Below are 17,811 nucleotides of genomic sequence, written 5' to 3'. Positions count from 1 at the left end.
ACACATTTCTAGCATTGGTTAATAGACCAGCTCAATACAGATGTATCATACGTATCACTGAGTGGAGTTTTGCTGTGGCAGGGAGACGGGTCCCTCCTATGTGCTCTCCTCTATTATAAAACTCTCCTCTTCCATTTGAATGAATGGCTTCCCACTACTTGGCTCCCCACGGTTAGCTTGTCAGCCCTCTCTCCATCTCCTTTCTCTGCTCCTGCACCTGACACTGCAAGTGTTCTGTCACCCACTTCTCCTCATCCCCTCAGAGAAAATGTTCAGCCCTGCCCAGCTAGCTCCCAGCAACCCCTGGGGTATGGGACAATTAAAAACGTGGCAGGGGCTCACTCAAGCTGTCATACACAGTCTTAGACAGGGCTCTTGCCGGTATCACTGCAGAGGTAGGGGGAGTTAGCCCAAAGAAAATAATATACTATGTCTGTTGTACTTGAGATCAACATTCACTCTTGTGCAAGGTGATGGCAGCATATCAACACCCTGGAAGCAATGCAGTCTGGCTGAAGCGATATATTTGGTCTTACAGTATTCAGCAACTGCCTGACTGCACACACACACACACACACACACACACACACGCAGTGTGTGTCAGCCAATTACAAGCTTACCCTGACTGCCCTTGACTATACTCCCTAACCAACTTTCACAATCCATCTTAAAACCCTGTGCACTGATTTTGCTGCCCTTCTTGCTCCCCTTTTTGCTCTTTACTCTGTCTTTAGGGTGTGAAATATTTAGCAACCCCATCTAAATACACCTTCAGGCACCAAGTCAGAGATGTCTTCCTTCCCAGGTGAAAAGTAATGAGAGCAATAGAGAGAGCAAGCAAGAGAGAGACAGGCACAGAAGGGATGGTGTAATATCTCATCAAGATTATTAAATCGTTTCTCCTCTCGGCAGCACCTGGGTGGTCTTGGGTTGTGTTATTTCTCAGGGAGGGTTCAGTGGCTTCAGCTACTAGGGTTGAGTGTGACCACTTTTCCAGCGTAGTGCTGTGCTAAGCAGGTGTCAGGGGAGTTTCCCCTCAATTAAGCAAAGGTAAAGTAGTGCCTCTCACGGTGGTGGCACCATGAATACATTAGTCTTCCTGTCACCACAAGCAAGACCATCGGGACACATAAAGAAGACAGACGGCAGGTTGCGTCAAATGCTGCTGAAGCTGGTTAAGCAAACTAAAAATAGTAACGTATTAAACAAAGGCTAGTTCTACCGTTGATTCAAAGTAGAGCATACAGCCCACAGTATACAATCTAAAATGTTACATCAACATAATGAATTGTAATATACTGTAAACACTGTACGAAAGTCAATGCAAAAAAAGTAACTGACGTAATGTTTGTTTTTGAGTTACTGGGCATTAGGATAATGAGTGAGTATTAGCAGTGTGAGATGATAACACTAGAAGACAAAGAATCCTTGTGTTAATTAAAGCTCAATGAAGTGATACTGAGGAAAATTTGCATGACCCACAGCCTAAATGAGCGATACTGCCAGAAAAATAGGTCTCTATGTTAAGTTATTTTTAAGGCATGGCTTAGAGGGAAAACACTCTTTAAAGTTTCTACCTCGAACTATATATTTATAAATATATAAAATAACTGTATAATTACTGTCTAATTTAAAAACGAAAACATAGAAATGTGTTCCTGACATTTCAGCCAGAACAGCAACCTACTATTTTACTCCGACAGTGCTAACTGTAAGAGATGTTAATAAAAATATGTCAACAGCAGCAATAATGCCTTCCTTTGTCAGCCTGTGTGTGAGTAGTACTGTGTGTGGACAGGCATACTGAAAAGGTCTGATTGATGGCTTCACTGTAGACTGTCCACCTCTCTCACTGATGAGACATGTCAATGTAAAGACACATGAATGCAGTAGCCTTTCCTCCATTTTCTCCTCCTCCTCCCTTGTCAGAAGCAGGGAGAATGACGCAGTAAATACAGATGCTGTGTTCACCATAATTCTGTGCCCGCTGCTTTTTATCTGCCATGACAGCTTCTGCTGCTGTTGAAATCAAACACCCGGGCATGAGGAAAAAAGTAGTATTCCTTTAATAAACTGTCAGGCAGAGCAGAGTCAGAGTAGAAAAAGAGACACTCAGCTCTGCTCTCCACTGGCCAGGCTTGGCTAAGCTGCAGCTGAGAGAAGAGGGAAGATAGAAATGGGTAGAGCGCTCCTTCAGGCATTAGTCGGCATTATGCTGCTCACGCAGGCTCGAGCATCCAGCATTTTTGCACTTACCAAGAGCCAATCGCTCCGTGGGAAATGTTGGTCACTCGACAGAGATAAGCATGCTGAGATGAGGAGTAGGCTAAGAAATGCAGCAGCGTAGTCAGCACCTGCCCCTGGACTCAACCACAGTTCCTTTGAGCTGCCAGGATCAATTAATTACTGCTTCTTATAACACTCTCCATTTGGATAAACACAAATAAACGTAGAGCAGTGTGACAGCAACAGGCTCTGAACTGCCCCAAATAACACAACTAACAAGCTCCTCCTTCTGTTGATAAATCCATTAGTCATGCAATTTTGTAATAAATGAAACATGTGATTCCCTTATCTAATAAAAATACTGTACATTTCCCAGTTGTAGCAATACACATTTCTTATTGTACTTTTAGTCAAACAGAATTTCAAGACATCTTCTGGAGTATTTTTTGAAGGAGTAAACTAAATATAAAATTCTTTACAGTAAAACACATTAAGCTTTCGTCACACTTGCTTATTGTGTATGTGTGTGTCTGTGAGATGAATAGGAGGAAGAGTAGAGCAGAGTAGAGTTGCTGCTGTGGAAATAGACAGCTTTCTGTTTTGACCTCACAGCTGTCACTAGCATAAGAGAGCCAGTCACTGGGCATCTCACACACACACACACACGCATCACACACACACACACTCCTTGCAGGGGTAGGACAGGGAGATTGTGCCAAGATCCAAGAACACTGTTGTGATGCACAACTCCATTAGAAGAGAAAACAGGAGGGATAAATCACTAAGTACCTGGTCAGTGTTTAGAATCCCACTCCACCATGGCGCCCCTAACACCATTAACATCCTTCCTTATAATCCAATTATGAGCCATGTGTGTCCACATCAATCAGCCATTTTCATTTGAGCCTGTGGTCTTCTTTATCACCATTACTGCTGCAGTAATTGAGGCGGCGCTATGGACAGGCTGCGCAGTTTACCTCCATCTGGGAGGTCAAGAGGAATGCAATTGGTTGACAATGATTATGCTCTGGCTGATTAGGCTATGGGCTACTGCTGAATATTTAGCACTGATTAGACTAAGCCCTGTAGAGAGCCATGTGGCTCACTAACAAAAGGGACAAACCATAGGGCAGGGAGAAAAAGCTGGCAATCAGCACAAGCTAGCTGTAACAGACTTTCTCAGACTCTTAATGGCAGGATTAATCAGATTTTTATGTCGCGTTCAGTAACACTGTTTTTGTGAATAAATATAATTACATTTAACCCACATTCCACCAAACAAAAATATATGAATAGGTATAAGACAGCAATCACTACAGGGAGATTTTACACCTTTGATTTGGTGTGGTGCAGTATCTGGTGCTTGCCTTTTTCACTGCTGGGACACTGGAATTTTCCCATCTTGGGATCAATAAAGTCTTATCTTAAACTATAATTTTATATTTTTTTTATGTTTGCTTTTATGACAACACATAATCATACAGTGGATGAAATGATAGCTTAAAAAGATGCACATTAATAAATAATAGACAAAATGGCTTCTCTAATCCACTCTTGCAGATGCCTGCACTTTTTCCTCATCAGTGATAGTGATATTTACATGGAAGCTGAAGTGGACTTGTGATTGGAACTGGGGATGAAGGAACACAGAAAAGATGTTGAGAGTGAGAAAGACAAGCATGATGAAAAAGAGAAGAAAGAAGCTAAATGACCAGTAGATCTGATAGCAGGGAAAGCTGAGAAAGAAGGTGGGAGAAAGAGAAAAGCAGATGGGGAACAGCAGGTAGACATGCACTCCAGACATGCACTTATTTGCTTTAACTGTCTTGATCCTCAATAAAAAAGTGAAACTGATTAGGTTTTTATCAAACGTCTGCCTGTACCTGGTGACTGTCACTGAGAGCAAAAATCACAGTCAAGTCAGGTTTTCCTTTTTTTCCATTTGAACGAGGCAGCTCTCTTCTCACTAGTCTTTCACTCTCTCCTTTATTCAGCACTGCACAGCCTCCTAAAGTGCCAGCTTGTCAGAGTGACAGATGTAGACACGACCACTGACCTAAATCACTCTTATCCACCACATTAACCCCTATGTCCCTACACCCTTTACGCAAAAGACAAAACACCCACATAGGGAAACAATCCAAAACAACCCTCACTGCAAAATGAGAATGAGCCAAAAACCCCACGCTACTGTATTATCACCCTCCTACCAGAATGTGGACTATTCTTGAAATTACTAAACTGGAGAAAGAAAAAAAAAAAAAAACTAATCACACCATCAAGCTAAATAAATCTCCCTCTCATGTTCCTAGAGAGAGTTATATTCAGGACAGTAAGAAAAATATGTGTGAAAAGGAGGACAAAAAAAATTTCCACCTTAGAGCCAACGTGGAAAAGATCAATAATACTTTAATTACTAAATCCCACGTTTATGAAATGCAGTAATCATTCATTAAAGATGCAGACAGCTGCAATCCAGTGCTCGGCCGGGCATCAGTGCTGCATGACAGTGTATTAGAAGAGAGGGGAAGGGAGGACTTGCGTAAATGATTCATGGTTTGATATCTCTCCTGTATAATGGGCTCCTCCGGGGAGCTGCTGGGGCTCTACTGCAGTGACTGACTGACTGGATGGCTGCCTGCCTCACTCAAGACCCTGCCCAGGCTGGTTCCGCCACCACTGCCTGCTGCCCAAGATTAAAAGCCTTGCCTACCATGAAAAGCGGCTCAGTGAAAACAGAGAGCGGAGATGTGCACATATACACATAAAAGGAAACGACTTGATTCAATATCATCTGACAAAGTATCCGGGGGCATCCAGAGGGGGGTTGAAGGAAGGGAACACAAGAAAATATGAAAATCCTTCTAGAGAGAACACACTGGCTGCAGAGATATTGGAAATACTTGTAACATCTAATGGGAATATGGCAGTATTTCAAAAGCTGTCCCCCAATTGTCCTCCTTCATCAGCCTAACACCCCCACCACCCAGCATCTCCTCCTCACCCATGGAAAGGGAGAGAAAAAAAATGAAGAGATTAAGGTTGTAACGTGTTGGGCTAATCATAACATAGACAGTTTAGTGCCATCTCGCATAATTAAATGCTTTGCACTAACCACCTAATGCATACTAATTTGGAACAATCCACTTCTGGAGTTGGCAGACCATGAAGCTCCCCCAAAAGAAGGTGCTTGTGTCTCTCTCTGTGTATTTGAATGCGTGTGGGTCCGACACACACATTCACACCGATTTGCACAGGAGTAAGGTGCTAAAGGTCAAGCTGCGGACTTGAAAGAAAAGGTCAAGCATTATTCCAACATGACTAAATAAACAGGTTGCACACAGCCCACAGCTCAGCCACTGTGGATGCTGGAAGTCTTTACCTACATACTTTACCACTGGCCTGTCTAGCTGGTTTGAATTCAGCTTCATCCTTTGCCTTTATCCACATATCCCTCCACCGCTAAGACAGCTGACATGAGGACTGTCATATCCTGCCTAGATTCTAATCCCCCACTGGCTTTATTGCCCTCTTCCTCCTGAGCTACTCAAACACATACACATAAAGTAATGCACACACACCCAAAGCAAGCGAGAGAGGCAAGCAGGGCTGCTGGAGCATGCTTTAAAGCACATTAATATTAATTGCAGCACTAGCTGGAGTGATAACATAGACAAGATGCCCCTGTGAGGGAGCTGGGCGCAGGCAGCCCCTGCTTTTTGTTAGCAGCACTACTCATCTGTTGGATAGCCATGGTGAGACAGCAGAATGATGAGCATTTCATCTCTCATTCGCTTGTTTTATAATAGAGGGGTCTACTCTTGCTAGGAAGGGGGATTTGTGTTTGTGAGTAGTTACTGTGTGGGTGTGGATTTATGTGTGTGTAGGCGTGTAGTGAGTGATAAAACTAGGCAAGATGAATTATTAGGCTAGTGGCTACATGAACAGCAATAGAAATGTTACCAAATAATGTTGAGTGCTTAAGCAATCCTGCTTTTATCTCCCCTACTACTCCTGGACCTTTTATGTCCTCCACACTGAACTCAATATTCTGTGAGCGATAAGTTCTGCTAAAGATGTATATAATCTGCTGTCCTGGGGAGAAACCTGCTTTTTCAGTACTCTGAAGTGAAAATACAAAAATCGAGTTGAAGCCTGGGTGCTAAAGCTCATTGTCACCTCTTAGCTTCTTTCTTCTCCTGTAGGAATAGCAGGCAGCCGTAGACATCAACAGACGACTGTACTGTATATCTCTACAGTTCTCCATTTTTACCTCACCCTCTCTTTTTCCTCTCTTTTCCCAATTGTTATTGAGGAGCCTGATGCTGTCATTACTGCTGCCTCACAGCAGTGCGTTTTTGCTGTATGGTTTTGTGCTCCTTTTCTGATTTCCCCTAAGGCTCATCAATGCCCCATTACCAAGTCAAATCAGGTGGAGTTGCAGAGATTTGCCGAGAGCCAGGGCTGCAAGTAGACACACATGCACACAAACACACACACATATTAGAGGATTCATTCAAGAAGTCTGGGTGGTTTTCCACCAGCAGCTCCACGGGATCACAAACAGGGCGAGGAGGTGAACAGAGGCAAAATCACTGCTAGCTAAATGATTGTGAGTGGTTTAAGGCTCAGAGGGGCAGAGAAGGAGACAGAAAGCTGGTAATGCACGTCTCTTACACTCCTTTAAGCAGACAACCACATTGTAATCTTCTGAGTCCACTAGTCACAAATTATCGTTTCTCATTTTGCATGTCACAAACAATTAAAATATGGCTATCAATTCCTGTGCCCCATGAGGCCTTCCTCTTTGTTTGCTTAGAAAAATTCCCATAAATTCATATGACCTCCATTCTTCCTTCTACAGCATACACTTACATTCCTAAGGTAAATTCCCAAAGAATATTACACACATTTCTAACTTTCATAGTCTTTATCTCCACTCTGCAGTGGCACTATGGGTCCTGTGTAAAATAAGCAGCAGAGTTAGCAAGGTGGAGTGATAGAGAGGAAAGAGGGCTTGTTTGTGTGTGTGTGTGTGTGTGTGTGTGTGGGGGGGGGGTAAAGTCAACATGTCCTTTTACTTTTCCCTGCCTGTTGTCATCTTCTTCACAGCAGCAGCTGCACAGACAAGACAAAAAACTCTTGGGAAGAGCCAGGCAGGGGGAAAAGAAGAAAGAAAGTAAGCAGCATTGTGCATTGTTGAAAATTTCACAAGCCTGTCGATTAGAGCAAAAGGCTGACTGCTTAATACAGAATACTGGTGGGGGGGGGGGGACTGCTGGTTCTCCAAGGTAGCATGGTCTCTGAGGGCTGCAAGATGGTGGTGGTGAATTTCTTCCCTGTGACAAAGCTGTCTCACACAGGAGTGAAATTTTAACTCCTGCTGTCAAGAGAGTTTTTTAGCTTTCATTACATTGAGCACATGTGTCTATGCACTATTGCATGTGCAGGAGCATGATGTGAAGCCAGACACCACCTCCCTCTAGTTACTACATTTCAAGTGCTGTTTTTTGTGCCGAGCAGATCATCTTCTTTGTGCTAAGAATAAAAGACTGAAACTCTGACGGTGTTCTCCTCACGTTCGCAATCATGAAATCTGTGCACAAACAACAAAATCCCCAACCTTGATGACAGACCCCACCCCCATCTCTATTGCCAATCATATTGCTTAAAATTAACCAGAGCAAATCAAGATAGAATACTGCTGACTGGATCCATCCACTCTGAAATGTGACAAGCACTTAATCAAGGCGTCAGTAGTGGCCCTATTAATGTATGACTGAAGAGGGAAACTAAGAGCTATTGGGGGACTAGACTAAAATAAGCCCATCTATACAGAGTACCAGGCCTTAGCAATGCTATGCCAAATAGCATTTTCATCACGAGAAGCCAGTGAAATGAGGAAGTGAAGGAGGATGAGGAGGAGTAGGATTTGGCCTGCTAGTGCTTTGCTATACCCCAGCTCAGTTAAGTGACAGTGAATCCTACAGTGAGTCGATTTGCTGCTTTTGAGTGCCCGGAAATTTGTCCTCACAGAGTGCTCGCAAGGGAGAAAGATAGATGGGAGAATAGGGGGACAGAGCCTCACCTCTCGCTGTCTTCTATTTGTCTGTTCATCCCTGGAGGCTTTTGGGCTGCTTGGTACAAAGAAGGGAGGGCAGCTAAAGAGAAAGCGCTCTGCGGCCATCCACAGACAAAGCAAAAGAAAAAAGATAGGTTGACAGGTAAATAGTGAGGATCAGGTTTCAAACAATCAATCACCACCTACGCCTCCGCAAAAAGTAAGATGTGGCTTATAGCATAAGATTTACTTCACATTTTGTTTTGTATTAGAGCTACTTTGCCATGAAACATAACCAACCTATTACTAATTGTCATGTTCAAAGGCTGCGCTGTTGCTGCGGAGATACTTGCACAACTGTGCAAAGCAGGATCTTCCCTGACTTTCAAGTCCACAAATGATCACACAACACTGTTTGAATATGGGTGGCTGACGACACGAGTAATTTGCCACATCGCTGATTTGAAAAGTAGCACTTGAAGATGACACAGAAATACACCTTTATTGTCATCTTAAAGAGTATCTATGAAATCAATGCCATCTCTCTCTCGCTCTCTCTTAGCACTTTACATAAGAGGCAATAAACTTCACAGAGGCCATCATCTAGCTCACCGATTTCCTGTGCAAGACTCCCAGACACCTCCAGGCAACAAAGTTTCTCTCACTCTATCAGTGCAATGGTCACATCCACAACTTCATACATAAGGTGGGAGGAGGAGGTAGAGAAAGAGATAAACTGAGGGGGAGGAAATACCTCTGGCAAGCCACAGCCAAATGGGGGCTGGAAGGGAGGAAAGAAAGGAGTGAGAGAGATTACAGGTGCCTAGATCTTTATTAGAGTATAGCAGCTAGCTCAAGAACTGACTAGAAAAGCACTGTAGTAAGAGATGCTCATCCTCTCAGTTAATTAGGATTTCTCCTGCCTCATTTTGAAGCGAGGGACAGGATGTTGGCGGCTTGATTGCCTTTTATTTCCCAGCCTAACGGCATGGCTGCCTGTGCTGCTTTATTAACAGGAGATCTTACAGATTTACAGCTCCACAGCAAACATCAATTTTAATAATTACAAGAAAACCGTTAGCAGGGACACAGTGGAACACACATCCTCTCTTTTCCCCTCTCTCATAGCCCTCCCCCTACTTCACAAGATCTGGTTTCCATAAATGTGCCCTTTTCATGACTGCATATTATAAACACGTTAAAACACATACTGATCAGTATTTGCCTCAGTCAACCTTAGCACTTCAAACACTTAACAACCAATCCCTAGCCTGAAGCGCAAAGCAAGTACTGTAAATGTCACATTTACATTCAGCATTCAAACCTCAGCATTTGTGTTGTCCCAAAACAAAAAGGAAGAAAGGCAATTTCCTTCTTTCTTTGCAATGACACCTGGCCGAATCTGGGGTCTGTCAAAATAAAAACAATCATAATGTTAATTAGCTATATAAAATATCTTTTGACACTGAATAACAAAAACAAACTATTCTTATTAGCAAAATCTGTCCACACTGGCATCAAGCCTAGAATTAATGAACTGCATCCTAGTGTAAGACAATAGATACAACTGGTAAAAGAAATAATACAGACAGAAACCATACTGATTCAGAAGAGATACCAAAGAGTTCATCTGAATAAAATCAATAATTGTGTTGACTTCCACTGTATTGCCTTCCTGTCTTCTCATCTTGCTTCCTTATGTTTCTTTTATGAGCCAGCCCACTGCTGGTGACATTATAGCTATAGCGCTACCAGAAGTCCCCGGTGGTTTAGTGGAATGGGTGGCGTAAAACACAATTAGTATGGTCCATATGGCTGCTGGTGGAGGAGGAGCAGGAGAGGTCCCACGTGGTCTTTACAGAGATCCGCTCTTTAACATTAAAGATCGAACTGTTGCCATAATAATATGACCACTTTCATTCTGGCCTCTTCTTCTTTTTTTTTTTTTCTCCTATTTTCTGTTTTCAACAAATCCTCATATTGTGGAATGGAAAATAAATTGACTAACCTTGGCTGATAGCCTAATCAATACCTTCTCCGTCATGATTAATGCCTCATAATGGATAATAGGAAAATGTAATGTAAGTGGACCATTACTTCCTCATTTTTGAGCTCAGCCCCATCGATTGGTTATACCCCCCCTTTTTTTAACCAATAGAAAGTGATGATAAGAAAGCAATGTGTTCAACCTATGTAAACTGAGCACAGAGAAAATGATTTACTGCTCTCTGGCCACATCTCATTCACTGATAGCTCTGTATGCCCAGCCTGACAAGCATTTTCTTGCCTGAGAAACGCAGACACCTTTTACTGAGTAGCGAACAACAACAGCTTGAGGCAACAGATTTATTACAAATTGATCTATTAGATAGCACTGCTGTGCTTCGCTGTTTCCTCTCTTCGCTTTTTCCCCCTCTCCCTCCCTCTCTCTGACAGCCTTCCCCTGATGGTAGCTAGAGTGTATCAGAGTGGAAGTGCTACAGTGGCAAAACTAAACCCAATCCTCAGAACTCATTTTCTCTGTGCTGGTTGCTCGAACTAGGGTACAAAGACAATGTCCATTTTTAAACCCAGTCAATCCAGCTCTAAGGCCCAGCACCTAAACTGAAAGCTCAGCAGGTTCAAAAGGTGTGCCACCTGCAAGGGTAAGCAAGGACACAGTTTACTAGAGGCACCTTGTGAATGTATGAGAAGAGAGAGAAGTACAATGTCAGCAGGGTCATTTCTTTACAGAACTCTGAGCTGACCACTGGTTTGCGTGCCATCTCCAATAGAATATCAGTCACACGTCAGGGCTCTGCAGCTCCGGAAACAAACTGCCCCTGTTGCACATTCAAAACAACAGTGCAATACCCCCTTATTAGTCACAGAGGACATCAAGCACAACCAGCGCATTGTGAAAATATGTATGAATGATTTATCTGATCTATGGTGTGGTAATTTAATCTACTGTATACCCAAAACTATAACAAAAATCAAAACAACAAGCTATTAAAGCCACGTCAATACAAAAACAGACATGCATTGTGCCTGGAAAATAGACAGCTGTTGGCAAGTCTCTCTGTAAAGTAATCAATTAAATCAACTTCATGATTTAGGCTTGCTAATCAAGATGACTCTGATAGACATACAGTATAATAATTATCCTAATTATTGCATCAGGAAAGTAGGTAGATTCTCACACTTCCTTGTGTAGGATTCAAAACTATAAAGCTAAGCAGGAAAAAGTTATATTTTCAGGTTAACGCTGCTATACATGAAAAAAAGAAGTACTAAAAGAAACAAACAAGAACAGAATATGTAAGGTAATAGAGGGTTTGGCACATTCTTTAGCCTATTTAACAAAATATATTTGTGATGAAAAATATTGCTGTCAATAGTAACAATTAGTGCTAATAGAAAATTGCGTAGGCTCTATTGTGGTCCTTTCCCTTAATCACCTCCAGCTTTCATTTATGCTGCAGAAGAAGTAAAGCACAGAGATAAAATGGCTATTGGTTTCCAAAAGGGTTAAATGTGTGCATCCCTTTGAAAAAAAAAAAAGAAAAAAGAAAAGAAACACCATCTAAAGATGTTGAAATATTCTACAGAGAGTGTATGTGTCTATATAAACATCTTCAGGCAGGCAGCTGCAGGGGGTGTGTGCAGTAAAACACTGGTTTGCATTGTTTGTGTTTCTGCACCACTGGCGCCATGCCGTGTCATTACATGAGGCAATCTCTTACCTAATCAACACTGACACACAGAGCGGCAGAGCCCTCCTCATCATCATCCCCCCTTCCTCAGGGGCAAGCCAGCTGATCCTCACCATTTCATTTTCCTCTTTTAGTGAGATGGCAAATGGCTGACTGTTATTTTTCAGTTTCAATTGACACTTTTTGGCACTGTAATTGATAAAGTACTATTTTAGCCAAATACTGACCTCAAATACCTAAGCCCAAAATAGGCTATCGTCTGGATGCTCTGAGGTGTTTTAGCTAATAATTATTAAGACACGTGAGAAATCTAAAAATGTGAAAGACTAAGATACTAGTAACAAAGAAAAAATGAGCTGTGCAGTCACTATTATCACAACTACTTTATCCATTTATTGTTCACCACTTGCTGTTGCTTCACAACTCTTACAAATGTTTGCCAAGCTTCCATTTCCAGTTTCCACACACTATATTGTACAACCCCTTATGTAAATAAATCACAGAGTACACTGAAATGTGGTGAGTTGCAACACTTTGCAATCTCATACTCTCAAACCCACATATAAAACTGAACAAGAAAAATATTTAGATCTCTTTTTTCTTGCAGTACCTGCCAAGAACCTGGCAACAACAAAGAGCACAATGTGTCTGATTAGTTAAGATGTGACCCAGTAAGATGCAGGCAGTATTACAAGATGAAGTGAGACCGACTTCAGCAAGGCTGAGTTCACAGAGAAAGCAGATTTGATCACATCTTGTACATCAAATACCACCAGCAGTATGTAGCAAGACAGCCAATTGTTAACATGGATACTATCTCATTGGCACAATTTTTGAGCGGCAGAGCTAGGCCCGAATCAAACAAGGATGAGATATGATGCATCATGCTTGGATCTCCTCTTATGAGAGGTGAAGGGAAACTGTCAAAAAACACAAAACACACCTAGCATCCTGCCTCCCCAACTCACTGGGATAAGCAAGGAGGAATAGGAAAAGGAGGAGGAGGATTGTGGGGGGGGCTCATTTCTGCCACTGTGCCCTGTGTATGTCAGTCCAATATCTTAAAACAACACATGCAAGGCTTTGCTACAGCCAATTACCCAGCTCTTGGCATGGAAACTGAAAAACATCTTCGGAGAACAATAAAGAGAGCTTGGCTTGTTGTGCATGCTGTCAGTAAGTGCTGACAGATTGTTATTTTTAATGAATATACAGCTCTTGAATGGCCCATCAAGAGGTCTTTGAGCGAACATTGCTCCTTTGTTCAGAGCATTAATTTTCTATGTAACAGCCAGATATCTTGCAATGCAACTGATATCAAGCACTGTGAAGGAAGGAAAAAGCCAAATCAGTTTATCCACTTGCTTCTTCATTGTCCACTGCCTCCTCTTTGCAGCAACTATGCATAGTCATTAGGACATAAACACAAGGCAACACACTTTCTTAATTACAAACCTCAAATTTAAAGATGCTTGATTACACATAATTTACTGTATTGGTTCTGGAAAGCAGAGGTTCCACTGCTTACACGTCTCTCCTGCCAATATAATTTCATAATTTTAGTGTATATGAAATCCCAAAGCAAAACAGCTGTGAAAAAATACATCAGCCTAATCACCTTTCTTTGAAACATAATAGCCTTGCTGAAAGTAAATGAGCCTTTCAGCATACAGCCCAACCTCACCACTGACAGGTCATAACAACATTCTGTATGGCAACACAACGTGGTAATGCCTCTGTACGCCAAATTAAAAAACTCTAAGACTAGAGGGGAATTATCTTTGATGAGAATTTAGAGTCACGGAAAAATAAAGTGATGACATTTAGGTGAAAAACATGAAGATGCCATTTGAGCGCAGCATGTAAACACTGAATTCCCTAACATGTGTATTGACATGTTTCAGAACATGGCAAAATGGGATTTTCCTTAATACTGTTTGGGCTTCCGTTTGCCACATATTACTCAGAGGAGGCGGCCATTACTCAAATACACATTAGTCATTTAAGGAAAATAGCAGGGTTATTACACTTCTCTTATCATTACTCTGCTGCCATTACAGCAACCCAACTAAATTAACATTGAATGTATAGGGTGTGTCTTTGGATATGTGATTCAAAGCAAATTTACCCACTGCTTGTCTTGAAATGGCCTTCAGGTTGAGACACTTATAAACACTGACCTCCTCTGACCCAGGAGCTAACTGGATAATGTGGATTGAAAATGGACATTTGCACATTTATACAAAAGCCAGATAAAGGGCCTCAGAAAAACATAAAAGAAAACAAAAAATTTAAAACAACAAATGTTCTTTTGAAGGCAATTTTAAAGTATCCTCATGGCTGAACTTTAAGAATTCTCCTCCGACAAAAACTATAACCCAAACATTAAGTTGCTTTTTTGTCAGAGTAATCCTAAAATAACCTAACCCAGCAAGTTTGAAGTCTAGGTGGTAGTTAGAGAAAATCTAAATCAGAAAATAAAATGTCAAAATAACCATGTATGTGTGTCTGTTTTCTTAAAAATCCTTACATTACTAAGCTATAACAGATATCACAGAAGTTAGCAATGTGTGAATAACCTTTGTTTTCAGTTCAGTGACCTCTCCTTGCAGTCTCATGTCATTATCTGGAGGTCTGAACAGGTGAGAATGACTGAGCAGTTAGTTGAAGTATAACCACATGTTTATGTTATAGTTTAAAATAATTTAAACATAACACACCACTGAGCATATCCTTGCTTAGTAAAATGTGCTGTCAAGACCATTATTATTATTAAAACTTTCCTTATAGGCAGCAATTTGACAAATATCACTCTTTATACCACTTTTACTCACAACTAAGCGACTTACTACTGAATGTTATTAACTACTGAGCCTGTCAGAAGTGTTCATACTTAATGCCAATTGTACTGTCTTTATTTGCTGAGACATTTCTCAAGCAATGCATCTTCTTTTCAAAAGGCAACATGTCACTTCTCGGCTTCGTTTAAAACCAAGCCAGACAAAACTCGTAAATAATCACAAACTATAGGCGATACAACAATATAATTGAGCACAAGTTAAACACACAAAGACAGCAAGTTAGCTTCGCCGGCTAACGTTTCCATGGGGCTAATGACAATAGCTATATGGGCTCCGACTACTTCCTGCATCCGAGATACCACACAGGATAATTCAAAATGAGAAAACGCTTGCTGTGATGTGTTGTAGCGTTGTGTGCATGTTATAAATATAAAGCGTTTAATAAGATAAAGTCATGTTGTGTTCGTTGCATGTGCTCGATGCTAACCGGTGTTAACGAGTTGTTTGTTTCCATACATTATGCTGGTCCAAACAGTTCCCAATCAGTGCTAGTCACTGGCGCTAGCCGCTAACGTTACTTCAAGGTAACCAGCAGGGGCAAACAAGTCTAGCGGCTAACTACCTAGCTGATGCTAATAGTCAAATTAGCCAAATAGCTAGCGAACAGGGGTGAACGTTAACCGTCCAACGTTTACTAACTATGCCGTCATATCTGTCATTTCTTCCTCGTTTGGTGATAAACGTCAAAGGTAAATGAGGCGACTGGTTGAAGCTTACAGCACTTACCTTAAAATGCTTGATCTACAACATCTGTGATTTGTTTGATGAGACACTGCAACAACAAACAATAGCAGCAGCAACAGCAACAGCAACAGCAACAGCAGCAGCAGCAGCAGCAGCAGGGGCAATTAGCCAACGTTAGTTAGCCAAGTGTCGCCACTACAGAGAGTAGCACAACAGCTGCAGTGCCACCTGTGTCTTTTCTTATGTAGCTATAACGCAGCGGACTATGGTTTCATATAATGCTGTCATAAATGATGGACTTGAGGATAAAGAGGGAGTAATCGTAGCCGGGATGCTCAGACTAGTGTATGAGAAGCATTCAGCATGACAGCATCCTTCTTCATCTTAGGGTGAGAACAGTTGGGGGGTTCTCAAAGTTCAACCGGTAAAATATCGTCACCCACTGGCCAAAACCGGGAACATCCACCGAGAGAGTCCTCGGGGTGCGTGTTCTTTGACACTTGCTCTGTCTCCATCCTCTGGAACCTGTGACGCTGCGAGTTTAGTTTGTCCGTGAGCCAAGAGAAATAACTTTTGAACAGGATTACTTAGTTTGGCTAAGCTATACAGAAAACAATACATGTAGTGACATTTTAAAACACACTGAAAAACAAAAGAACTGGAAAACGTGACTGGAAAAACTGGAAGATTTACACATTGTGATGACACGGTAGAATAGACCGTGTGCACTTTCACACGACAAAACAGAACGCAAACCCTAAATTTGCAATAAATCAGAATGGAACTGCATTCCTTGTTCTTAATACATTAATACATACAATATTTGAGGGAACTTCAGCATTAAACGTAGTGCAAATAAAAGCTACTTGTTTATTTATAAAACATAACCTACTGTAAAAAACATATACAACAATATAACAAAGTATAATTAATTCTGGAAAATTTAACTGACCATCTGAAAGAAGAGAAAATAAGACAAAAGAAAAGTAGAGTAGAACTGTGGAAGCATGAGGAAATTTAAGTGTAGTTTATGACAAATAATGGCACATATACAGTATGTTTGTGGATGGGTTGGTTTTTACTTTTTTCAACACTGTTGGTTGAGAAGATGTGGAAGGGAAACACTGGTTTCTACATTTGAAAGCTTTACTTATATAAAACAGTTCAATGAATCTAATATGACTGGCCCACAAGGAGCAGACGTTACCTGATCACATTTTGTTTCATTAGATTGAGGTTTAACTACACTTAAAATGTAATATTCATGTCAAAAACAACTTCATCTCTTTCGTGGTCTTCTTAAATACCAAGGCAACTAGTTTGCAGTTGATTTCAGGTTTCCAATGGGATTTAGATTTTTATATTTACATCAAACACATGCCTACATGTTTTGGTAAGTCAACTCTCATATACAATGTTTTTGTGGCCTTGTAAGCTGCCATTATATTGCCTGCAAGTAGCACATTCAGGAAATGTACTGCAGGGATCAGACCACTTGATGGCGCAGACCACAAAGCACAGAAACATTGGCGGCAGAGAAAACCCTGCATTGGAAACTATAATCCATACTCTGTGTACAAATCAACCATATCTACTCCCTCAGAGTATGTGAAAAATAATTCTATATGTATGAAAGAATTAGGCGAGTCATTGTTGTTAATGAAATTTGCTGAAGCTGAAAAAGGACTTTCCAGATGATGGACAGTGTCTTTGTCCCTGTGATTTGTAATACATCTCCTTGGTGATGGCTAAACAATAGAGGCAGGTTCAGACCGGGGCTCACACAAAGTGAATTGTGAGGCCAGACTCAGCTGGCAATCCCCTGAGGTACCATATCACTGGTGAATAGAGTCATTTATCTTGACCCAGCTCAGTACAAAGAGTTCACAGAGCTTCCGGATTCTTTTACCCAGGGGTAGAGAAACAGTGTCCCAGAGCACTGAGCTCATGTTTCTGCCTCTCAGATTACATCAGACACTTTCAACATGGAGTAGTTACTGAGAAGGTGAGCCTTAACAGCAGATTACAGTATCTGCAACATGGTTATGAATTCATGTTATTTGTGATTGTTTAACATGACTAATCATTATGAGCTGTATCAATAAGATATACAGAAACCTCAACTTCCCCATAGGTTTCCCTTTGGGCCCTTCTCTAACAGCTTATGATTCAGTTTTTCCCCTTTGAATTGAAATGAAAAAATTAAGAGTTAAGATAAAGCTTGTTGAAACCATTTTTTTTAAAACCAGTTTTAAAAACAAACCAAAAAACAAACAAAACAAAA

The 17,811-nt window shown here is 41.2% G+C and overlaps 1 protein-coding gene across 2 annotated transcripts in view; it reads right to left on the bottom strand.

Moving 5' to 3' along the window:
* rerea (arginine-glutamic acid dipeptide (RE) repeats a) overlaps nt 1–15,727 on the bottom strand; it is a 121,464-nt gene extending 105,737 nt beyond the window's left edge. The window contains exon 1 of one of the 2 annotated variants that reach the window (XM_067528557.1): nt 15,570–15,727. The gene's annotated coding sequence lies outside the window, so the exon portion shown is untranslated. Of the gene's footprint in view, nt 1–8,314; nt 8,331–15,569 lie in introns of those variants that run through there. The other variant, XM_067528558.1, reaches the window with a different exon arrangement.
* Between the last annotated feature and the right edge of the window lie 2,084 nt (nt 15,728–17,811).

The sequence above is a fragment of the Channa argus genome, chromosome 13, assembly GCF_033026475.1.
Source record: "Channa argus isolate prfri chromosome 13, Channa argus male v1.0, whole genome shotgun sequence".
Classification (NCBI taxonomy): Eukaryota; Metazoa; Chordata; class Actinopteri; order Anabantiformes; family Channidae; genus Channa; species Channa argus.
Note: the sequence above shows the minus strand (reverse complement) of the source record. Positions and strands in the feature narration are given on the sequence as shown.